At 38.8% G+C, this 26,095-nt stretch overlaps 1 long non-coding RNA gene across 1 annotated transcript; it reads right to left on the reverse strand.

Annotated features, from left to right (window-relative positions):
• Positions 1–10,635: 10,635 nt before the first annotated feature.
• On the reverse strand, positions 10,636–18,132 carry LOC139670946 (uncharacterized). The gene is made up of 3 exons (XR_011697610.1): positions 18,059–18,132; positions 13,612–13,695; positions 10,636–10,716 (listed from the first exon to the last, which is right to left on the reverse strand). It is a non-coding gene; the product is annotated as an uncharacterized lncRNA (long non-coding RNA).
• Between the last annotated feature and the right edge of the window lie 7,963 nt (positions 18,133–26,095).

Below are 26,095 nucleotides of genomic sequence, written 5' to 3' on the forward strand. Positions count from 1 at the left end.
TGGAGCGAGTCCAGAGAAGAGCAACAAGGCTGGTGAAGGGACTGGAGCACAAGTCCTATGGAGAGAGGCTGAGGGAGCTGGGGTTGTTTGGCCTGGAGAAGAGGAGGCTCAGAGGTGACCTCATCACTGTCTATAACTTCCTGAAGGGAAGTTATATGCAGGTGGGAGTTGGTCTCTTCTCCCAGGCACTCAGCAATAGGACAAGGGGGCACGGGCTTAAGCTCTGCCAGGGGAAATTTAAGTTGGATATCAGAAAAAAATTTTTTACAGAGAGTAATCAGGCATTGGAATGGGCTGCCCGGAGAGGTGGTGGATTCACCTTCCCTAGAGATTTTTAAGCACAGATTGGACGTGGTGCTGGGTGCCATGATCAGTAAATGAACTAGAGTTGGACCAAGGGTTGGACTCGATGATCTTGGAGGTCTTTTCCAACCCAATCGATTCTATGATTCTATGATTCTCAGCCATTTAGAAAAGTAAATCCCAATAGAATAAAGCCCAAGGTTTCAATGCAGAGAATAACAAGCTTTCCCTAACTCAAAATACAGACCCAGCTTATATATAAAGTCCATTCCTCTGCAGTCAATTATTATTATATAACAATCAGTTGAGTGTTTCTCCTGTATATCAAACTCAGCTTTTAGAGAACCTTGTTAAGATGACTCCGAACAATAGTAATTTCCAGGATGTGCCTTGGCAGCCTCCCTCTAAATCAGCACAAAGAAACAGTTGCTCTCTTTTCTCAGTATGGGCACCACTGTGCTTCAATACCACATAGTCATTTTCCCTACTTATTTTATATTGCTTTTGAATGAGTCCTTGAATCCAGAATCTTGTACCCTTATTTCTTTCTGCAGCATTGGCAATTTAATATATTGCACTGACAGTAACATGTTGGCTTTCATTCCAGGATCCTGATTGTGAAAACCCCAGATGTATGGATGAGGGCATTCACCTTGAGAAGTATCCCCAAAGTCTGGCAAGGAGAGGCTACACAATCTGTGCTGTATCACAGCGCATGAAGATGTTGGCTGCCATCCACTGTGGCACAAAGGCACAGAGATGCTAAATGACACCCCCATTATAATTTGCTTTATGCTTGAAGTAGAACAGGTAAGGACTCCTTTTAAAATAAGTTTAATTTTAGCACTGATCTGTTTGAATCCTCCATAGTTTTAATCCTCAGCATCTCATAAACCCTTTATTTAGGATCCCACCTCAGGAGACAAAGACATTATATCTGAAAACAACTGAATCCAGGCTGGTGACTGGCAGCTCCTTTGAAGCAGTACCAACTTTCAGTACAGTATCAGCTGGAAACAACATTCAAAATTTTAACTGCAAGGTAACTGAGATATTTAATACTAAGTATTGATAATGATGGATTCATCTTAAAGTGGGAGCTGCAGACTTTGAAATTCCTCTTCCTTAGGAAATAACCTAGCCCTGGCCAAAGCTTCAAAAGACAGGTATCATTATGCCTTGGGAAATTATTATTTTTTTAAAAATCTGTTCTGCCTAGTTTGATGTCTGGCCTGAGAGAACTGAAAAGTCTGTGTCCCATCTGGGTGCAAATGATTTAACTTTGAATGGGAGGCAGGGCTTTCAGATCTATCCCTATGTCTGCTGTTGATTTTTCATGGATGGTAGATGTATATCTGGTTGAGTATGGGGCAGGTATTGATGAAGGTGAAGATGCAAGTGACTCTGCCACTGCAGTCCACAGGAAGATCACTTCCCAACTTTTGTCTTTCTGTGATACCTTGTTGGGTCTAGTGTGCTTCAAGTGGAAGCCATCTAAGTAATCTCCCTGGGTTTTCCTGAATTGTATTAAATTTAGAAAAGTCAAAATATGCACTTATAAACAAAGTAGTCAGACAGAATTATTTAATTTTTCAAAAATAAACATATGGCTGTAGCCTGATACTGCTATGGAAGTGGGAAGCACTTATCTTTTCTCTTTTCTTTTGTTTATCCTTATATTTCATTGATTTCAATAATACAGTCAAAAGATAAAAATGTTTTTACATTTGTCTGCTACATCTTGGCTGTCTGTGACTTACATGTCAGCTTTAAAAATGATCATGAGCAGGGCAAAATTCAGTATTGCCTTGAGTTTTGACATGATGAAGGTTTTACAACTGTTTGATTCACTCAGGCAATTACCAGATGCTTTTGTAAACTCTGTATAGTGTTTGTACACAAGAAATGAGCAACCATAAATGAAGGTGGGAAGGGTGAATGAATTACATATAAAACAGACGGAGTTAGTCCTGCAGAATATTACAATGCAGCATGAAAAGCCTATTAGGATACTTATAGGAGCTGAAATAATATAACTTGGAGAGTTTTCCATTGAACGAAACAATTATTAGCCTTGTTTCCTTTTTTTCATGTACTTAACTTTAAGCAAGCCCATTTCTGTTCTTCAAAAGTGGTGTTTTAACTAGAAGTATGTAAGCAGGAAGACTTGCATAACAAGAATGTAGTTTTTTTAGGGTTTAAGGTTGAGTTTGTTTGGGTTCTTTTTTAGTCATTGCTGTTTTGTTTTGTTGTGTTTTGTTTTTCTAATGTTCTTAGTGTTTTGCTGACCTAGAAACTAATTCAAGAGACTAACAAAACTGAATAGCCTTGTGCGATGAACCAGACTTGCTCAAACTCTCTTCACACAAGAGAAAGTCAAAGATTGTACAATACAGTGTGGATACCCTAGGTCTTTGTTTAAATATATTCTATGTAAACTACAGACTTTGGCTTCCAGATTTCTACTCATGGTAGATGATTGGACATAAAAAATTTGTTTTGTGTTAATCCAAAGACAATTTTCAAAGTCGTCAGAGGTTAATGACAAACAATTTTTACTCCAACAAGGGGTTCTGAAAAGTTAAAAACAACCACGGGCAAAAAATAAGGTTGATTAGTTTCAGCGGATTAAAAATGGCCACCGATACGGTGGAGAGGTTTCCGCTTCCAGGAGCCAGGCTAGGAAAGCGACAAGCAGGGCTCCCTAGGATCAGGCCCCTTAGAAGCGAGGGATGGCTCCTCCCGCCCCCGGCCCGGCGACCGTCCCGAACGGAACAAGCCCGCACTTGCCAGGAGTCCACGAGGAAAAGCCAAGTTTATTGCCGCGCGCTGGCTTTTGAGGAGAGCATGGGAATTCCCCGGATGTAGGCGGGGAAGAGGGGCGGAGACGGGGAGCAGTAACACCGTTCATTGGGTACATGCAAACGAGGGGAAGGAGGGAGGGGAGGAGCGGCAAAAGGACCAATGGGAGAATGAGATGGGCGGGGAAAGTCTACCGTAGGGCTTCCGGCACTTCGAGGCAGGGACAGCCCCTGCCCGGGCTCTAGCGGCGCCTCATGGGCGGCCCCGCCGGCAACCGCCCCCATGGCCGGGTCAGGCCAGGACAGGGGGCTGCGACCCGGAGGGTTTTGTGGGAAGAGGGAACTTGGACAAGGAACTACCAAGGGAAAAACAACCAGGGTAGACACATTGGGGTGTATAACATTCAAACTGGGGAAACATCAATATAGGGTGTGAACATTAGAGTCCTTATAAATCTCTCGCAGAGCTTCCATATTTGGGGAGCCGGGTTCCTGGACTTCAGTGTCCTCGTCTATCCATCTCTTGTAGTATTTTTGCCACTGTATAAACCCTGGGTCTCCTCCGACATCTCCTCCTTTTTTATCTTTTAATGCCGGGTAAGCACGAGGAGCTTGAAAAGCTTTAAAACTTTGAAAAGACTTAAACATACAAGAAAAAATACAGCAACGATTAAGCAATGTCCTTAACTGGAATAAACTGGGGCAGAAACTGGGTTTACAAATCATTGTAGGCTTGAAAAAGTAATGTTTTAAATAAAATTACATGAGGCATTAACTTACACCTTAAAAAAATTAACGATATGTAAAGAAACACTGCAGATTCCGACTTAAATTTCCGATAAAAAGCAATACATGTAAATGAAACTCGAATGATAGCTGTCACTCTTCAGATATGTTCTTCTCTTCACAACCTTTTAACACTTCTTATCATTAACATTTTCATCAAACCTGTATCCCTTCTTTTTCTTTTTTTCTCCTTTCTTTTTCTACCTCTCAGATTCCTTCTCCTGCTCCTCTCTCCAACCTATACTTGCACTGGCCATCCTTATCTTACCCTACACAAACAAGCTTTCTTCTGCCCTTTCACAGACCGTCTTCTGACCTGCTAACACTTTATTTCATTAAATCTTTACTCCAACCAAAAGGCTGTCAATAAAAAGAACTCAAATGCATGTAAAGTAAATGTTAGTACAATTAAAATGAGATATAAATACTTGATTTAGGCAACGGTAAATTATGTTCAAGAAGTATTGATAATAAAGAAAATGTAGAATTACTAATTGAATTTAGATGGGTAAAGTTCAGTGAAATGCATGTGGGCATCAGAGAGCACCTCTAGGAAAACCGTAACATTCACACAGGGATGATAAATATATTAAGTGTAGGGATACATCTATACTTCACACTAACTATCTCATTCACACTGGTGGCCACCACATTCAAGCAATCACACTCACAGACCTAAATGCATTCCTAGTACACCCATTTATGGCCCATGTAAATGATTATGTTGTTCAGAGATCTGCAAAACATAATTAGAACACAGTTACAATATGAACATATAAAGAAAAAAATTCTCAACAGAAGACTTGTGCATTCCAAACAGGATTTAAGCAAAATCATTGTCCTTCTCTTTTGCATGATGGCTTTTTTGGTGTTTTGATGGAGACAATCTACGTTGGTAACAATATCTCCGGTAATCCAGGTACTCCCGGTCCATGGGTGAGCAAGTCCTGTGGATCTATTTTTACTTGTTCAGCATTAAACGCCCATTTTCCAATCCCAAAAAGCATTTTGATTGTATCCGGAACTGTTCTGTTTGTGCTACCTGCTGTCTCGTGAGCATACTTGCGGACATTGGCATGCCATGTATCTAAAAACATGGTTATCTCCATATTATTTAAAAGTGTCCTGGCCAAGTCCTTCAAGTCATTTGGTGTTAATGTAAAGGCTTGTAAAAGAGCACCAATAACACCCAGAGCATATGCAGAAGGCAGGCCGTACTCTGTCCCTGCCTTTTTTGCATCTTTAATTAGAGGAATCGGTAAAGGCTCCCATTGTGGCTTATCGGCACGGTCATAAAATACTGGAAAAGCTTGCACTGCTTGCAGATCACTAAGATCTTTAGCTTGTGCGGCAGCACGTTGCATACGAGAAAGGCGAAACGGTTGATGACAAACTACTGACAGATCCGTGGTGTTATGTATATCTTTAAACGAAGGATTAAATGGATTGTTTGGCGACAGGCCGGTAGGCCTCTGGTTTGGGCCTAGTCCATGGGCGCTGCCATCTTGGACTGGATGTTGACAAAGGGAGGGGGCGGGGCCACCGTGGGAAAGAGGAAGTTGGGTGTGGCGTAAGGGCTCACAGGGACCGCCTACTACAGAGATCGGCCCCTCCCCTTTTGACACCATGCCCAGGGGGTGGGCATCGGCTGCCTCCTCCCCCTTCCCCCAACCTCCATTTTGTGGTGGCCCTTCACCACGCTCTCCATCGCCATCTTGTGGGCACCTAACACGTGTACGTGGAGAGGCCCCAACGGCGGCCGTCACCGTGCTAGCAATAAATCCAAGGTTCGCTGGTGGATCGGTGGAGGGGGGCCCCTGAAAACGCGACGCAGGTACCGCGCTTCGACCGCAACTCCCTGCGCTACTCTGTCCTGGGGCCCCTTGGATCCCTGCGGCTTGGTCTGCTTCTAGGATTGAGTGAATCAGTGACCATGCTACTAATGCATGCGAGGCCTGTTTGCTGTTTCTGTTAGCCGCCGCCCACAATTTTTGTCCAAAACAGTCCCACTCCGTTGTAGTAAGATGAAAAGGCAAGGAGTAGTTCTCTTTAGCCATGTATTTCATTAACGATCTTATTGCGGCCTTGTCCACTTTACAGTTTGCCTGAGTTAGAAGGGACTTCAGGCGGCGGTAAGTCTCTTTTTCTCTCTTGGAGAGAATTTTCCCCATTTTTAATAAACGAAATAAGGGTGATAGGGAGCAGGGTCTGCTCGGAGGGCTACCTACCCAGGGTAAAGGTAGGCTGAGGGTCAGTCCTTCGGTCCCACGTCGAAACAACGAGGGATTGGCAGCTGATAGCTGAAGAAATGCCGAGGTGCTCTGCCCGAACACTTCCTCCGAGGTCCGCTGATGACCGAGGGACTCACCCGTCCCGCGGCTTATGCTGCCTTCGGCGTAGTGGGTACCACCACCGCGTTGGGCGTCAATTTTCAGCGGATTAAAATAGCCACCGATACGGTGGAGAGGTTTCCGCTTCCAGGAGCCAGGCTAGGAAAGCGACAAGCAGGGCTCCCTAGGATCAGGCCCCTTAGAAGCGAGGGATGGCTCCTCCCGCCCCCGGCCCGGCGACCGTCCCGAACGGAACAAGCCCGCACTTGCCAGGAGTCCACGAGGAAAAGCCAAGTTTATTGCCGCGCGCTGGCTTTTGAGGAGAGCATGGGAATTCCCCGGATGTAGGCGGGGAAGAGGGGCGGAGACGGGGAGCAGTAACACCGTTCATTGGGTACATGCAAACGAGGGGAAGGAGGGAGGGGAGGAGCGGCAAAAGGACCAATGGGAGAATGAGATGGGCGGGGAAAGTCTACCGTAGGGCTTCCGGCACTTCGAGGCAGGGACAGCCCCTGCCCGGGCTCTAGCGGCGCCTCATGGGCGGCCCCGCCGGCAACCGCCCCCATGGCCGGGTCAGGCCAGGACAGGGGGCTGCGACCCGGAGGGTTTTGTGGGAAGAGGGAACTTGGACAAGGAACTACCAAGGGAAAAACAACCAGGGTAGACACATTGGGGTGTATAACATTCAAACTGGGGAAACATCAATATAGGGTGTGAACATTAGAGTCCTTATAAATCTCTCGCAGAGCTTCCATATTTGGGGAGCCGGGTTCCTGGACTTCAGTGTCCTCGTCTATCCATCTCTTGTAGTATTTTTGCCACTGTATAAACCCTGGGTCTCCTCCGACAGATTAGTAGTTGAGTTTGCAAAGTTTTGCGTCGTGTTGGTATTATTAATTACAACAAAGTAAACAAATGCCTTTTTGTGTTTGCTTTTTGTTTTTGTTTTGGGTTGGGTTGTTTTGAGTGGAGAACATTATATGCAATAGATGATGAAAAAATCAGAAGTTAGGAGAAAGAAATATTTAACCATAAGGTTTAGGCTGTTGTTGGCTAACTTTTCTTACCTGGTGTATTTTTTACTTACAAATGAATTCTGTTGATATCACATTTTCTTCTGCTGCTTTTGGGAAGCAGTTATACAAGCTAACAGACAATTTAAGAAAATACTTTTTGTATAGGCCAGAACTTCATTGTCAAAATGCCAACCACATATCTTAGTGAAAAAGCTGTTTTTTACAAGACTTTAATTTTATTTTTTTTTCAAAAAGAAGAATTCTGTGAAATGCTCAGCAACACTTTTCTTGCAAAAGAAAATTAAATTCAGGAAGGTGAACAAGGAAAACAGCTTTCTCCTGCCTTGAGTCTGTGTCTCCTGGCATGTATTTAGCTGCGATTAAGTGTGATATGTATACTGTAACAGTGATGGCCATAGTATGAAAGCCAAAATTCTTCTGCAATGTTTTCTCAGGGGATTTTAATGGACACTAGATCTGGCCTCTGTACTGAAGTTCAATCCAATGTGGACTCCTCTGAGTGAAACTGTTTAATTAGTCAGATGATATATTAGGATAGATGTTCTCAAAGTACAGAGGGACAGGAGCATGAATCCCCTCATCAGTCTCACTGTACATTAGCGAATCATGTGCCTATCCAGCCTTGCTGCTCCCACTCATGCCTTTGAACTTCCACCATTATTACTTGTCCTCAGTTCCAGCTGAGCTTCTTTGAAACTTATTGCTAGGGGAAAATGTTGTACCTTGGATACAAATCCAAATTCAGGTTCAGCTCTTTTCACTCTCAAATCATCTATACATTGGTGTATTTCTAAAATCAGACTCATGAGAATGAGTTCTGCAAATTAAACTGTGATATTTTTGAAGGCTGCTAAAGAATTCAAAAATATTTGGGATTTATTCCTTATGAACTTCAGAATCTCAAATTAAAGAGATACTGTATTAGAGTATCAAACCAACAGCTTTACTCTGTTTTCCTCGTTTCTACAGTTTAAGATCTGAGCCTTCTCAGAAAGAGCTGCTGCTAATGACAGCCTAATTCTCACTATGTATTTTCAGTTATTTTTTCTTCCTGTATTTATCTCCTGTAACCTATTTAACCCTTTTGTAAAAAGTGACAGTTTGGCATGTGTCTAGCAGAGAACGAGTAGAAATTTCTTTGTTTCTTACAGCCAGCTTATATATCTGAAAATCTGCATTGTGGACATGGCACCTAGTGATAGAGCAGAAAAAAAATAACCATAGTGATAGAGCAGAAAAAGATAACTGATGTTTCCATGCAGTATGAATCAGATGGAACTTCAAAAATTACTCTCATAAGTATATTCGAGTGATTAAATATATACATGTCCATATATTAATTACAGCTCTTTTTACCCCACGTTTGTGACAGATGGTACTGAAATTCATATTGTTTTAGTTGTCTGTAAAAGTGATCTTTATACCAATATGATTTCTCCTGTCCACAGAGCTGGCAAGTAGAAAACTTGGCCTTACAGCTCTCATTTGCAAGGGTGGGAAAGGCCAATTTCCCCCAGTACATAGTGGGTCACATTTTGAAATATTTACTGCACAGGTCAAGTAACATCTATTTTTGTGACATTTTACTTGGGGAAGGCTGTATGGGGCACCATGCAGAGCCTCAGCAATGCAGAATACCTTATGGGTTGTGGTTTATATATAAGGTTTGAAAAAGGTGGATAACATATGAGGATATGTGAAATGAAAATAAGTTTATGGAAGAACAAAGGGACTTTACCCTTATTTGCACATGCTTTGAGGCTTATGCTGATGTGTTTCAAACTCCAGCATCATTTTGAGACTGCAGGATTAGAGAAGCAGACCCTGTTTTCTTGTGTGACATTTTTCTTGTGCTTGGCTCGACTCTAATGAGGGTGAACTTTTGTTCTTTGCCTTTTGATTCTGTTTTGATGATGTTGTATAGTACCCCAAGCAATTCACTCATGCCAACAGGGCTTTGTAAATAAGTTATTATTTGCTATTTACATATATTAAAAAGGGGAACTTCTTCAGAAGCAAAAATAATTTCCCCACTTAGCATTGCTTTCCTAGAAGAAGTCCGATTAGTAAAATGTTTCATGAATATTTAACTGTTTTTAAGATGATTTAACAGCAGGAATGAAGCAGAGGAACTGTCTCCTCTCTAAAGACTCTAGTAGCAAGTTCTCTGCAGGACACAGATGGTCTGTGGGCCAAAGTTTCAGAACCAAAGTACTAATCAATCAAGAGAAGCAAGACAGCACCATCAATCATTTTGGAGAGCTCATTCTTTCATTCACAGAACTGTGTCATTGGTTTTCCTCTAAAAAGAATAGCCCTTTTGAGAAATACTTTAAAAAGCAATCATCAGTTCTCAGAAGAAAAACATTTTATAAAGTTTCCCTGTAGAAAAAATTACTCTTTTTATGTGAAATCCAGGCAGGAAAAGAATGAATAGACTTTCTTCTTTATAACAGGCAATCTTGCCACTGTATGACAGCAGAATAAAGTGCTAATCAGCTCAAGGTACCTATATTGGAAAGCTTCTGTGCAAGTCACTATTTGGCTCACTAATAAATGAAAGAAAATCTTTAAGAAAAAATTGACTTATCTATTTGAACTAACCCAATACAAACTGTCCTATTACAACTGTAAACAATGATGAAAATAAAAGATTAGAAAAGGACTAAATAAATGACAGAAGAAAAGGTTAAAGAAATTATAGACTTCTTCAAAAAATAGAAATAATTAAAAGTATTAATATATGAAAAATACAAGTAATTTCTTTCAGAGACTAACTAAAGTATTTCTAAGATTTTGCTTTCAATGGCTTCCTTCTAATTCCCTTTCAGTTTGCTCCTATATACATGCCATGATAACTTGCTAGCACTTATTCCTCCATCAGCAAAGAAAGAGGAAAAACTGGTTTGACCTTATAACATGGTGAGTATGGCCCAGCATCCTATGGGAGCAAGGAGTCTTAGGTCAATTCTCATGCTGCTGTTGCTTCTACTCCTTGTATGTATACCCAGCTTCCTGCTAAGGGTGCTTTTACCCAAATTAGAGTGGGTTTGAATCCAATAGAATGTTCTGAAGGTTGGGACACTTGCCATATTATTTTATTGTAAGAGGCTCTTGCTGTCAGAGTGTACATTGGGCACAGACCAATTCACCATGTGTTTTGTCATGCAGGAGCCTAACCTGACAGTCTGGATTGAGAGCAGAACATTATTTTCCAAGACTACCTTCAAACAAGACTGTCTGCCCCAGAATGGGCATGGAGGATTAGCACCTGTACAGACTCATGTGCTACCAAGGAGAGAAACTTTTCTCCAACTAGGATCTTCTCCTTGAATTCTGCCATGAACTCTGACAGTCAACAGGCCTGTGAGAAACTTACGCAGAAAGGGTAGAGTTTCCCAAGCAATGGTCTTTTAACCTTTCCTTCTTTTGCAGGAGAATCAATCATCTTTCTTCAACCTAAAAGGAGAAAGCAGTTGAATCTGAGTGTCCATACTGAAATGTAGTATTCAGGCTGTCTGACCAGGTGATCTGAGAAAATTAACTCAAAAAATTTCTAAATATTCACCCCAAAGCAGTATCACTTGCTTTACCTCTCCCTCTCTCTCCTTGTCTTACTCTAATGTGTTTTCAATAGACTAACAACCTACACACATTTTAGAATTTTATGCTGTTTTAACAAGACCCCCACGCAATTGGTGTGCACCTCTGTTTTCAGAATTGATGAAGCTTTATATCTTGCTTCGGTCATGAACTGATTTTTGTTTAGATGCTGAAGATGTTCCTCAAATTTTTTTAATTTTTTTTTTATTTACTTCAATCATTTTCACTTAGGAGATTCCAGGGAGGAGGATGACCCCTCTACAAGAAATGGTGTTTACTCCAACTGCAGTTTCACTGGCATTATGATCCCAATCCCACATTAGCTCTGGATCAGCCATACAAGGTCAGGAATGGGGAGAACACAAGGAAATGCTGGAAATGAAACATTTTCATATGCTTTAGTTGCCGAAGGATTTTTTATTCTGAAAACTTTTTCTGAAACCGCATCACCTTACCCTGATAGGGTTTTTTAATGCCAAGAAAATTTTCCCTGGATTTGTCCTGAAAGATTTTTTTTCAAGGAAGAATTAATAATCTGAATGTTTTGGTTTTAGTTATTTAACTTGCTTAACATTAATTACCTGAAGCATAGATCCAGGATGCAGAAGGAAACCTTGGGTACCTTTCCTAGGAAAGCCTCAAGAAGAGAGAGCTGAGCTTTACCCTACAGTCATTGACTGCTTCTGTATGTTCCCAGATCAATAACTAAAAGAGTGCAGAGCCAGTTGGCCACCAGGGCAGCAGCATCTCTCCCCACTAATGAGGGTGACCTTTCCACCCACTGCTTCACATGACTTGAAATCAGGGGAAATTAGTTTACTCATCTCAGAACTTACATAGCTGGTGATGCTCGGCCTGAAATGCCTGCTCATGGTGTGATGAATACATTGTGGATCTATTTGAAAAATTGTAGAAATCAGACTGAAGATAAAAGAACTGCAACCAAACCAGCTAGATCCTCTGTAGTTTCTGACAGATAGGTGAAGAATAATGATGCCTCCAAAGCGTCTGTCCTTCCGCTTGGAGAATTACACATTTAACTGTAAAAAATCACCGCTGCTGAACCAAAGGTCCTGCTGCTTACACCATTTACAAAGGCCCTTAAAATTATGGATGAGAACACAGTTCTGTGAAGAAAGGGAGACTGCTGTGTGTGTTGAAGGGTAACATTTAAAAGCTTTGCTCATCCCAAAGCAGCCACATCAGTTTTCATTGGCTGTTGTACTCAAGCTTAAAAAGGGACCTTGAGATATTAATTATGTATCCAGCTAGCTAGTTAATCAATCCATTCAGTACTAACCTCTTTTAAAGTAGTTGACATATTTATGGAGTACTGTAAATATTTTAAATAAAAACCAAGGGGGAATTTTATGCCCCTTATATATTATTTTATGCAATAAAAATATTTTTTCAAAGGAAAAAATCAGTTGAAAGTGTTACATTAGGTTACAAACTGAAATGCATTTTTTATTATGTAGGCCCAACACTGTTTTCACTTGAAATATGAATGAGCAGATTATTTATAATAAAGGTGAGATGCAAAAAAATGGAATTCATGCAAACACCATTGTTTAAACATGTTTTGAAAAGAATTTTTCCATAACTTGGCTTTCAGATGTTATCTTTTTAAACTCGCCAGATGTAGCTAATAGCCTTGGTGTACAAAACTATTAAAACATATCATGGTGGTTTTGCCTTTCAAATATTAAAAAAAAACCTGCATGAATTTACAATGTAAAGTACCTAAATTTCTTTAACCTAAATCCTTTATTTAATTTTTTTTCTTTGCTCTATTGTGTTAACCTTCCACAGATTATAATTTAGGAAAATATATGGAATTTGAGGAGGTGCTATACGTAAACAGCTGTGCCCTTATCTGTTCTCCTCGGGATCTATTGAATCTTAACAGCCTTATACACTTGAGATTTCCTAAACTCTACATATGGTAAAGCTGCATTTGACCTTATTGTCTCATGAATAATGAGGATACATAGTATTTTTACCTTTAAAATTCAAAGCTTCTATGAGTTTAACATAACAATGTGTTCAGGGCACTAGAATACTTTAAGTTGTCTTTTAGTGAATGTGTAAAAATATATTCTTATTTTAGTTAATAACAATAACTTTTGTTCAGTGAAAGTATCCTATAAAACTCATTCTTAAAAATAAGGCTAAATGAACAATTCGGAACAGATTATTTTCTTGGGTTAAGAACAAATAGGAAAAGAATTGCGAAGTAGATGTAGGTATTTGATGTATATTTCTCAGAGTGACATGCTGGAGGAGCCGTAAGCCAGCTTCACTTTAATCTACTACTGCACAGCCAGAAACTCCCTCTCTGCATTTGGTTTAGAGCCCTTCTTCATCTTGGAGAGCTTTATGGGTTCTGCAGCTTTCTCTGACCAAGATTTCCTGAGGTGGTTATAAATGCAGAAACTCTTAAAACATAAGCCGATAGACCATAACTTATAATATTTGGATATTCTTGGTAACTGGATAATGTCCTTCTGTATTTCCAAGACCTTTGACCTTTCTACTGGGCATTGTGTCTTTTTTCAAACTTTCATTTAATTTTCTTCACATTCAATAAGCCTTACATTTAACTAAAAGCAATTCCGGTAGTTCTTCTCTTCCCAGGTGTCTCAGACTTTGGGGCTTCTAAAGGGCTGCAGCACCCATCAGGCTTTCTTAATCTTCCTCCCATACTAAGGGCATACAGGTTCCCCATCTTTCATTGATTATCTTGCTTACCTGAGTGAGAACCATTGAAGTTGCTCTTTGCTGGCCCGAACTGGATGAAGTATACCTCAGGTCCTGAAACAGCTGCCTCATACACTGTAATATTCAATGGTGAAGGAATTTCAGATCAACACCTAGTTTCTCTGTATCCATAGTTTCTCTGTATATTGTTTCAATTACTTACATTTATACTTGGCTTCTCAGAGTGCATTCTAGTGATTGATAAAACACAGGAAAATTCAAGCCCCTAAAGGGTTGACATGTAACAAGGAGACTTCTTGGAAGTTATCACCCAGCTTTGGGCCACGGAGGTCCAACTACAGAAATATTTCACATGTAATTTGGCTAGTTGAACTCAGGACAGCTACATAGGCTTCATCAGAATTTATTATTTAGGTATAGCCAAAATCTCTTACAATCTCAAATGGAAAGCTCTGATAAGTATGCTGATGTTCAAATGGATACAAATGTAAAAGTATATGGTTTCCATAAAAGAAAATCCATTGAGCGGTAGTGAATTATTTTCTGTCCAGTGAAATCCAGGAAAAAAAGAAACAAAGAAAAACCTCACTGCAAATCAATATTACAGCATGCTATATAATGGGAAAAAGTGTAGCAGTAGCATGTGGAGGTGCCACCAAGAATGGGTTACAATTACATTTCTCCCATTGAGGAGACTGCAGACAGTGAGTGAGGTACAATATTGCTCTCTCATGAGTTTGGTGGGCACTGCACTGTCATCCTGTGGTCAAGATTATTGCCTCTCAGTCTGGAATGTTATGTGTGAACCACAGGAACATGTCCATTTGAATCTGTTGATATTACCAACACACATTTACTGTGTGGGTTGCTTGGTAAGAGAACGAAGCATAAGGATATGGAAAAGGCCAGGTCTGTATGCTACAACCATGGATCACACCAAGCAAGGAGCTCCTCTGAGCACAGGGATCAGTAGGGTGTCAGCTCTCTCTGATGGCTGCACAGACACTTGTCACTGTTTGTGACCAGCAGTCCTGGAGGGCAGGCTGTATGTTATCATGCTGCTGGGCTCCAGCAAGCAAGGTCACAGGGCAAGGGAGGATGCAGGCACTCAGCTACAGATATCCTGCAGGACTGCTCTGGTTGCATGGAGCAGAGGGGCGGAAGAGTCAGCAGTGCCAGGCTTATTACTAACCAAAAAGCTTTGACAGTTTCACCAAAGAGTTTCTGCTCCCTCAAAGGAAAAGGCAGAGTCACATCACACACCACACTACCTTCAAGGGTCAAACATACCACTATGGGCATTGCCCTGCGCATCGACTAGGGGTGAGGTGATACCATTTGGTACTAAAACTTGAACCCTAATATAGTCTACCTCAAACACTGAATGTGTCAAGTCTTCTTTATTTGTAAAACAACCTAAACTAAAGATAGCTGGCAGCCTTAATTAAAATAACCTTTTAAAATTATATATGTTCTTTCACATAAAAATTAAAGTTATGAGGATGCATAAGTATTATTTTTAGAAACTAAAGTAACAATTATGCATGGTTTGGGAGCCTCAAAAGTTTATGCTGAATAATTTTTCCCCAGTTCCTTCTATTTTTTTTTCCTTCAGGATGAAATAAGACTATTAATAAAATAGAGGGAAGAACAAATAAGAAACACTCCCTGTAGTTTTAATCATTTTTAAATGAATAACAATTAAAAAAATCTGAAATCTGAAACACAGAATAGGGTGGGTTTATTAGAACAGATAAACAACATTTTCTGCTTGTACTATCCAAAAATTTGGGGGTTTATAGTTGTTGCTAGATCTGAGAACATTTTTCCTAAAAACCAATTTCCTTTCTAAATTTTTTTTCTTCAACCCAAAGGAAACAGGAAAGAAACATCATAGTTGCTCCCACAGAAGCAGACCCTCATGAAAAACACCCATCTCCATTCTAGTTGCACTAATGTGGTACAGTACATTTCCTCTTTACATACATTTAAAAGGGAAATTACAGTTATTTCAGGGATTTTTTCCCCCTTGGTATGGAAAAGTGAGTCTTCACACAACTCCACCAAATAGTTGACTGACAGTCAGTTTGATATATATCTTCTTCAAAAAGTACAGTCACAGCCCTCTTACCAAGAAGTCAGCCCTTCTATCTCCTTGCTCTGATGTATTTACACCTTTTTTAAAAAAAGAAGTCCCAAAGTATTACAAAGGGTATTGTAATGACATTTGTATGAACACCAGGAGCATGGCATAAACTCAGAAATACAAGAAATGTCCAAAGTGTAAGCCTGTTTAATGGTATACATAGTATGATACCTTTCATTATATGTGTTGATGCAGAAAAATTGTTATGATTAAAAAAATGCTATTGGGAGTGAAGTAATTCTGTGATGTCTTTTAGACATCTTTTAATGGAGCCACTTCATCCCAGCTGGAGTAATTCACTTAAGAGGCAAGTATCTCGGATGGAGCTGACAGCCATGTTGAGTTACACAAAAAACTCTGTGCATGACAGTCCAAACTGCAGATACAATATTAATAACAGGAACTGATTAATTATGTGAAGAACTTTGAGGGGACCAGTTTTGCAGAAGTGGTCTGTAAATCACTAGAATAAGAAGCAAATTTAGCAAGCACTCTTCCTTGGCTTCATGTTCATTTTTTATTTGTTTAATATTTTAGGCAATTCTGCACACCAATGGACTGATGAGTAACTGTTCTCCAATGACATGTTTGAGATAAGTAAACAGTTATCTAGTTATATCTCTTGAGATCTTTTTCTGTTCCTCCTTGCAAGAAGTATATGTGTACTAAGACCAGAATTTCAAAAAATTTGAGAACCTAATGGAACTCAGACATTTATCTTCAGTCTCCCTTTTACTGTAGTACATGGAATTTTTGCAAGGTGAGGAAACTTACTTGTGACCCTGAAAGAGAAAGTAAACTATCTTTAAAACATTTGAGAGATTTATTTTCTTAAAAATTCTTCAAATACTTATTAAAGTAGCAAACAGGCAAAACAGTCTCTTTTACTGTGATAGAAATATAAAAGTTGCAAACAGTGGAACAGAACTGAAAATTGGATAGGTTCTGCATGCCGATGAGTACACATGCAGGAGGTTGCACAATTGTACAAGAACACTGTAATTCCTGTGCTTTAATGGGAACACAGGCAAGCAATGTCACTTATTTTGAGAGCCAGATGTGTCTCTGTGAATGTTAGGCATTCCAGTTTCACACATTCAGAATCTCATTACTCTCTGTAAGACCATTTTCTTTTCTCATATTTAGCTCCCATATTCTTGCAGTTCTTGCCAAAAGCCCACTGACACTATTTTTGTACATCTCACTTCTTCCTAGAACATTTCCTTTGTGTCACCCATTACAGATTATTTTTCAGAACATGTTGAAACCATCCATAATGACCTGCTCTCTGATCAGACAAAAATCATCTCTCAGCTTATGAGTATCTCTTGAGACTTTCGAACTGGTAATTTAGCAAACAGTTAGTTCATTGCTGTCACACTAAGTATGATTCATAAGAATGGTCGCACCCAACCTGTCTCCCACAGGCCCAGTGGTTAAGCTATGGGGTCTATATAGGTCTTCCCCACCTGAGCTTGGAAAGCTAAACTTATAGAAGCAAGAAAGCTTTTAAAATTCATGGGCTAGAATCAGACTATTTATGGTCTGTCTCTTCTGAAGATGGATGGGCTAAACAAGCAAATAAAGAAGAAAGAAGTTCACACAAATGCCTAAGCACAGGCCACTTCATATCTCATGGGATGAAGGCAAGGCCCTTTCTCTAAGTAGGATACAAGTCAGACAGAAATGTATTTTTCCTCAATGTTTTAGTTAAATCAGGAAGAATAGGGTATTTGTTAATGTCTTCTGTCTCTTCCACATACACAGCATCACTACACAGGCAGCCTGTGACATAGCCTTTCTTAGTGTAAAGAGGGAACTTACGTTACACACTACACAAAATGGAATTTTAAGGTTAACCAGTCACCCTATTCATCAAAGATTTAGCTTTTAAGCTAAGATTAGCAGTGAGACTATATGGTCAGTCGCATGCAATTACAGTGGTCATCACTTCCAGAGAACCTAAATCCGGTAGAAATTAAAGTTTTTGAATTAATGTTGCAGGTTTAGCCTAGCTTTTTACCAACCCTGGACTGGCCCCCCCTTCCCCCTCCCAGAACTCTCCCAGCAAAGGGAAGAAAAAAACCTGAAAAGAAAAAAACTCAAAAGAAACCGAACTGAATAAAAAGAAGAAATTATATTTTCTAACATTCACAACCACACTGTATACACAGTACGTAGGATCCCACCCCCAGGGGAAAGGGAAAAGGGAAAAGGGGAATGGTTAACCAGAAAATTGGGAAGAAACAAAACCAAACCAAAAAAACCAAATGAAACAGAAAACACAATTAAAAACCTCGAGGAAGGGGAACAAGCATGAAACAATCTCACCCAGGACAGGAGAACCACCAACAACCGAAGGGATCAGACTCCAGCCCTTCCCACCAGCTCCCCAGCCAAGGACAGGAAAACCAAAACCACTCCTCCCCTGCTACGTGGAAAACACGTGTGGAATATTTGTAACTTCCTTAGATACAATGGTTACTGAGGAAGCCATGGGTCAAACCATTACAATTACATACAGTTTAGCAAAATGTAGTAAAAATAAATTTCAGTGTGCCTCCTACAAACCTCTAACATACATATCTATGTGAAAATAACTTACCCTTGAAAGAGAAAAATATTTTTTCTATTATTTAATAAGAAAGAAAATGTATAATTTGTTAGGAAAATTTTTGTAGCTCTAATGTTTGTGGGTGTCTGAAACTATTTGTCAACATGGGCAAATAATAAATAATCTGAACTGATACATATATTTAACAAAAAAAAGGTAGAAATATAATATGTTCAAATCCTGATTGGCCTGTCATTTGAGTTCTCCTAGTTTAAATATTGACTGGATTTTCCTTTTTTTTTTTTTTTACTTAGCACAGAAAAAAACCCTTTTTGTATATATCAAATTGTGGGAATTTTAGTCAGTAGCTATACATATGTGATAAACAGCTCCTGTTTAGAAATGCAGGTACATGCAAAAGTAATCCATGTCAATTTGATGGGAAAAAACAAGTGGAGCTGTAGGGAGTTCTGACTCACAAAGAAGCAAGATAAAAATATGGCTATGAACAGTCTAGGTGAGGCTATGAGAAAGAGTTCACTCTGCCATGACAAAAGAAATCACAGGGGAACATGATGCTTGCCAGCACAAAGAAATCTAGCAACAGGCAGGAGGTGAAAGCCAAGAACTGATGTGTATGAGGGGTCTAAAATAAATTTAATTCAGAAAGTGACAGGAAACTTGCCCCAAGAGGACACTTTTGTTTTACATTATCAAAGAACAAGTGGAAACATAACTGAAGGGGTTATTGCTGTGTTTGAGAACCAGTGGCCAGACACTGGAGCAGACCTAATCATTAAAGAGGATCCTCTACCCATTGGCAGGCTCTGATGGACCAAATTCTCAAAAACCATCTTGCGATTGTGTGTTCAACTGAGGGCGCAGCTCTGCAAGATCAGCCAGCTGCACAGAATAATACAGTGAAGGTAACCTATTTATTAATTAGATAGCAGTAGCAGGTGTAAGCTTCCACGTAGACAAAAATGCCTTCCTGCATCAACCTCTACGGGTCTCAGGCTAGGCCCTGAGGAGCACACAGCCTATAAGAGGCCACTAGTCATCATCAGGGTGTGCTAGTTCGCAGGACAGAAACAAAAGTATAGACATGAAAACAGAGAAGCAGCTTTGTATAAAGAGATGTGTTAAAGGATGGCCATATGAGCAACTGGCCTCCATTGTGATAAACATGTAGGAGTTTGTTGATTTGACATGTTTCATTCTTCTTCTACATCTGCAGCTCCACAAAGGATCAGGGTTTGACACTTGGTGCTCTTTGAGCACTGGCACAGTCCATTATTCTTCCAGATAAGTCAAAAATATCTGTTTCCTGCCCATGGCAGCAGCATTAACTTGTCTGAGCTGGAAGTCATTCCTTATTGAAATGGCAACTCCAAATGAATGCTGAAGGCTGCAATGTATATCCTTGAAGGCCCCAGTGGCAGCCAGACTGTGCCATGACATTGTCCTTCCAACAGAGTAAAACCACTACCTGCCTGGGCTGCTGTCCCAAGGCACTCATGCCTCATATGGTAGTCGTCCTTTCTGAATTTGGGAAGATCTTGTACACAAATAGGGTAATGTACAGTAGGGCCATGTCCAGTTTATAAAATACTTGATTCTCTGCACCAGCTTTCTGAAAAGCAGGTTAAACTAAATATGCAGGGCATATTATCTCTTAGTTAACTGATCATATTAAGAGAATAATGATATTCAATGTGTCATGAAGAATGTAGAGGAAAAAGACTGGGATAACTGGAAATTCCTCTGTCATGAGCATTTCTGTTGGTGCTCTTCCCCAGCCAGGGGCCACCCACAGAGGCAGCAGGAAGAAGGAAGAAACTGATTTTCCAGCTTCAAAATGACAGAATGTCAGCAGTAAATCACATAAAAAAAAAAAAGAAAAAAGTAGGAGAAGAAACAAAAAAGATTTTATAGTCCAGCTTGCATATCATATTTTCTAGAAAGCTATTGAAAATGTTTTATCACATTAGTGTTAGCAGCCAAGTCTTTTTATATGAAAATGCAACAATGGCTGTTCTTGGTTACATGACAGGCTTATCTAACTCAAGTATCTTGTCTTTAAGAGTGGCCAATAGCAAATGCCCAGGGAGGAAAATAGGAGAAATACACGCAATGATGCTCTCTCGGTATATGCTTTGAGCCACCAGAAATCCACAGCTAAGGGACATCCTGACCCAAAGATGTTATTTCTATGTTTAGTAGCCTTTGATAGATTTTCTTCTATGAATTTGTCTAATAGTTTTTTAAACCCCTGTCAGCTTTTGGCATTTTAGTACTAGACAAGCAGTAAAGCAAAGGGGAAACTAGATGTGAAAAAAATTTTGATAAAAGGTGCTGCTTTTTAGCAGAAACAGGAACCTGAAGACTGAGTAACAAAGACAGGCAGTCCCATGTTCAAAACAAGACTTTTGAATTTAGCAATTTGTGAGCTGCCCCAGAATTCCTGTTCACTGCACAGGATTCCTAAGAAGCCAAGTCTTTGGAACTGAATCAACAGCCAACATATAACCATTACTGTAACTGAGTCACAAGCAAGAACAAAAGTGAAAAAGCACAAGCACAGCAGGCCAAACTGATTAATTTTGAAACCAGATGAATTTATTCAGAAAAACAACTTTCCCTTAAATTGCATAGGGAATGAGTACATTTAAGGTAAATGCACATTTATATGGGCACCAAGTGCAATTCTAAGGTTATCATGTCTGATAGGGCACTGACATCTATAAATAGCTTTTTCCTTTAAATGGAATGCCGGATATCTAACTGATTTTTTAGCCAATGCAGAGTTACAAGTAGTTCTAAATACCCTTGAAATTACTAACACAGAATTATAATTACCTTTTTACTCATAAATCAAATAACTGACAAAATCTACAATGTTCCACAGGACACTGAAAATACGTCTTGTAATGTTGAGCAGCTGTATATGAAGTCACTAGAAATTTGTTTGTTTTGGAAGTGATGCAGTTAGAATTAGACCAGGAGCACCAGCAAGCATATTTCTAAAATGGGAGTCAGGCAAAGAGATAAATAAGTCAGGAGGGACACAGGAAATGTGAATATCTCTATATCATATTCAAAAAATAAATAATTCAGTTGAACCCCACTACGTAATTTTCTCAGTGGATTTAGTGATCTCCCATGCAATAACATGCCACAGTACAATTTGAGCTGCACCAAAATTCACAGTCAGCCACTTCATGAAATATTATCTTTGTTAGTTTTACCACTAACAAAAATACATTTTCAATTCTTTGCATCCACATAGCACATCTATTAAAGCAATCTGGGAAATTAGTTTGAGATAAACTGTACTGCAATTTTATTCATAGCCTCCCTGTATCTCACACTGTTAATCTGCATCACAGCTCACTAAATAGTGCCTAATGTTTATTGCATTTAACTGAATGTATACGATTCTGAGGGTACGCCAGGGACCGATTATCATAATTATACATGTTTCTATGGAAACCCACAAGTCTATCAGTTTTGATTCATTATATTGTTATACCTTCTAGCACTTTCTAATTATTAGGTGCCCATAAAAAAGTCTCAGTCTTGCTGTTACTATAGAAATGAGCTATAGACAGGCCTCAATTGTTAACTCTTACAGGGTGGGAATGAAAAAAAAGGAAGAAACAGTGCTTAATACACGGTAGTTGTTTGGATGGGATAAAATATAAACTACTTTAATCTTCAATCTTAACTTTCTGTAATGGCTTCATTGAACTTCCTCATTTGTTGGGAAAAAAAAATCCAGCTAGGGAAACAGAGAAAAAGCACAGTTCTTTGCAACACAGTCCTGGACTTCGACTGTCATGCTCTATAAATGCTCGTCAGCAAGAATGCAAGAATCCCTTGAAAGACATGTCATTAAAAGAATATGAAAAACACTGTAATGTTTGGTCATTAGAAATATATAAAAAGCCTGTTAAACTTAACAGGAATATTTGCACTCTTCTCAGTGACATTCAACCTAAATGTGGCCTGAAGTGCCATTGAGGAATTGAGTGGAGGCTTGGTTTCAATGCTGGAACTACATCTAAGTTCACTGGGAAATAACAGGAAGACAAGATTTCCTCAGGTCACTTCCAAAAAGTAAGAATAATCCTGAAGAAAATGAGTTATAATGAAAATAATGAAAACATTTTTATTTTCCTGTGGTTATTTCAGTCTAAGTTAATGTTATTGTTTACTTTGACATATAATATACATATTTTTCTCCTCTTACTGTATCTTCCATCATAGCCCCATGAAATTTGAAAGGGATAGAGTGGTTTCACTGTTTTCCTAACCTTCCTTCTATTACAGTTTTCAATTAGAACTGCCTTTTAATTTAGATCAGCAAAGCTCTCCCGAAGTGACAGCTCGTCCTTCACACTGCATATCTATTTATTTCAGAAATCAACACACCATTCAATAACCTGAGAACAGGCCTCATTGCTATGCTAATAGTATTCAAAAATATGTTGACACCAATTGAAACAAGTAAACTAGGACTAATTCATAAAGTTAAAAATAAAAGAAAAAGTGAAACATTCATACTTTTACTTCTTTAGCTAAAATATTACCTTGTAAGTTTCTGTCTTCTCCAAGAAATGGTTGCAGGATAGTTCACACACTCAAGTTCATTTTCATCTAATACTTCAGTGTTGCTATATGGACCTGGCATTATGGGGTACAGTTAAAGAAAATGGGAAAAAGAAAGAAAGCAGAGAAACAATATCACTGCACATTCGTGTCATTGTGCAATGGTCACGGTACAGCACTTTCCGGCCTAAAGTTATATATTTTTACTGAGCTAGGGGAAAAAGCCGAGACTTTAAAATATATACCTATAAAGACCCAAATCATGTATTTAACTATAATCTACATATTCAACTCAAAATCAGACTTCTGCAACTTCCAGTCAATTAGAGTTAAATCACATTACATACAGCAATGAAAGATATGTACATTTGCATTTATATGTAAGAACTAGCATGAACAAAAGTGTACAGAGTGTCATCCTTTATAAAGGTCTCAGATTTTACTACATTTTCTAAGACCCTTCTGTTCAACTCTTGTTTTACTACTGCCATGGAGAAACTAGATTTGCTGCTAAACAAGCTAAGTAGCTAAAGAGAAAATTTAGTCAGATAATTTAAAAAAACCATTAATTGGTATATTAATATGCAATTTATAAGATATAATATGTTCAGCTAGATTAGATAAAAATCAAACATCAGAGAATATGAATATTTACACAATTTAGCTTTTCCAAATAATATGACAACTCACAGGGCCAGAGCCTCAATAAGTTAAATGGAGCTTTGCCAATCTACACAAGCTGAAGACCTTGCTTAATAACTATTTATTCAATTCAGTTGCTCATGGCTATGCTGCATAATTGTCACATACTACAGGTTACTATAGCATGACAGTGTGTCCAACAGTGTGCAGATGTGGGCAATGAACATGGTGACAATCTGAGCCACTCACACACTCTCAGCAGAGCCACTCACATCCCCTCAGCAGCTCCATATTTGTAAGCTGACTTGATCATTCCTTTCTTGTTTGCTTTAAGATGAGTAACAGCCCTCCACAGAAATACTCAGAATATAAGGATCACTTCTAATGTGCAGGTGAAATTGGACCTCCCATGCTGTTCACAGTGACATTGCTTTTGTGACAGTGGGGCATAGTATTGCTCTGGACATACAGTCGACTCCCACTAGACTTTATTTTCAGAGATTTAGCATTCTGGAAATGAGTCCATTAAAATTAATTCAAATTAATGAATTCATCAATCAATCAATTAATGAATGATATAATTCATTAATAGCTATTAGGCAATTTATTACTCAAGAAAATGTCATTCAGCATTTATCATATACACAGTCTAGTGCTACAGGATTATATTTTCTACATAATGTATACCTTTCTTAATACAATGCTAAATCTTTCATAAGCTGTTGCAAAAGGCTATACCTAGCTATTTCTGTTCCATCTAAATATCATATTATTCTAAGAAACATAAAAGCTGTCCTCACATTTATATGAATGAAGAATCCCTAGTAGACAGTACATCTGTGGCACCAAAGAGATGGCTCATGCCATTGCTGTTTAAAGCAGCATTTTTGTGTCATCACAAATTAAAAATAAAATGCCTAGAATCTACATGACATCTTGTGTTTTATGAGATTTTCTTGATTTCAAAATATTTCTTATATACTTAATTAAATAAAATCACCATAAAATTAGGTATATACACCTATAAGAACAAAGCAAGGGGAAAAATCAAGGGTAGAAAAAAAAGTTGCATAGATTAGTGACAAATGTTAGGTTATCACAGCCACTGACAATTATACAGAACCACTTGAGAGAATACTTACTCATTTTCAAAGTTGCTGAGTTTACAGACAGAAAGTTTAAAGTTGCTTTTAGAAGTTAGCTGAGGCTAGCTAAAGCTGCTTATGTGAAACTGCTTTAGGAAGGATTTTTTCTTATGAATATGTATGTTATTTTGTACAAAGTACTTTACCAACTGGAGGAATATTAGTATGAGTATACTCCCATTAATTCAAGTCTTTAGCTTCAGTAGTGGGTTGAATTGGTTTTTTACTGTAAACTCCTCAGGGTAGGACCCTTGTCTGCTGCAATGTCAATAAAGACCATGATGTGATTTTCCCTCTCCTCCCTTATTAGATTCATTCAATAGAGCTCTGAAGCTGACACAGCCCTGTGGTTTTTTGTTTGTTTGTTTTTGTTTGCTTTTCATTATTATTGGTGATGATGGTAGTTTTGTCTGGGTTGTTATTCAAAAATGGATTTAGAGAAGCTAGTATTCAAAGAATGATTTTTTTTCCTTAGCAATATTGATTCAGTTCAGCTGTTATTTTACAGCATTCATTATTTGAAAGGACTTCATAACCAAAAGAAGGAAAGAAGAAGAGTGATGTCCTTTCCCACAAAAAGACATTTGGATATGAAATTAATGTTCAAAATTTCACCTTCTCTACATCTTCTGATACGTCTGATTATTACTCCTTTTTATTTTTCTCTGGGCAACTGTTGACTTGGAGTTTTGGATTATGGAAGTTTTCTTACTATTGTTCTGCTAGAGCTTGCCTGGATACCAGCTTCTGTGTCTTTGTCAACAAATTCCTTAATTCTGCCAGTTTTTGATAACTCTGAGTTCTTCTTCAAATGTATACTATGGCAATGCAGAGCAAAAGAAATTCAGCCATAAACTACATGGACTGTAAGTGGGATTTTTAAACCTATGAACACTGAGATTTTCCTAAATATAAAAGTTATCAAAATGCTAGTGTTTATATAGTTTTGTATTAATGGTTTTCCTAGAAAATGTGTAACTTTTTTACTTAGAATTCTAAGTGTTTGTGATGGTGAAGTACAGCACTTGCACCAACATCGGTGGTTGGATAATAGTGTGAAAATTCATCATTTGCTGCAGTTTTATAATGATACTTAATGAAAAAAGAACAAAATTAAATTCCAAGTTTTCACTGTTATTACAGTAACTAAATAAAGACAGGCCATTTATGTATGAGTCTCGCATCTAGTTGTAATTGGCAATTGACTCAAGTTGTAATGTCAAGGGCCATAGTTCTGTGGCAGATTTGTTTGCGTATGTGGAGACCTATGTACATGGTGATGCTTATATGAGGCTAACATCATCCTCTTTTTTTGTGCATGTTAAAAAAAATCTTTACCTCTGAACCATGTCTTCTGCTTCTGCAACAAGCAAGGAGCCACAGTCTGAGGATAGTCAAAAGGAAAGAAGGGTTCAT

This window comes from Pithys albifrons, chromosome 4 (assembly GCF_047495875.1).
Source record: "Pithys albifrons albifrons isolate INPA30051 chromosome 4, PitAlb_v1, whole genome shotgun sequence".
Lineage (NCBI taxonomy): Eukaryota > Metazoa > Chordata > Aves > Passeriformes > Thamnophilidae > Pithys > Pithys albifrons.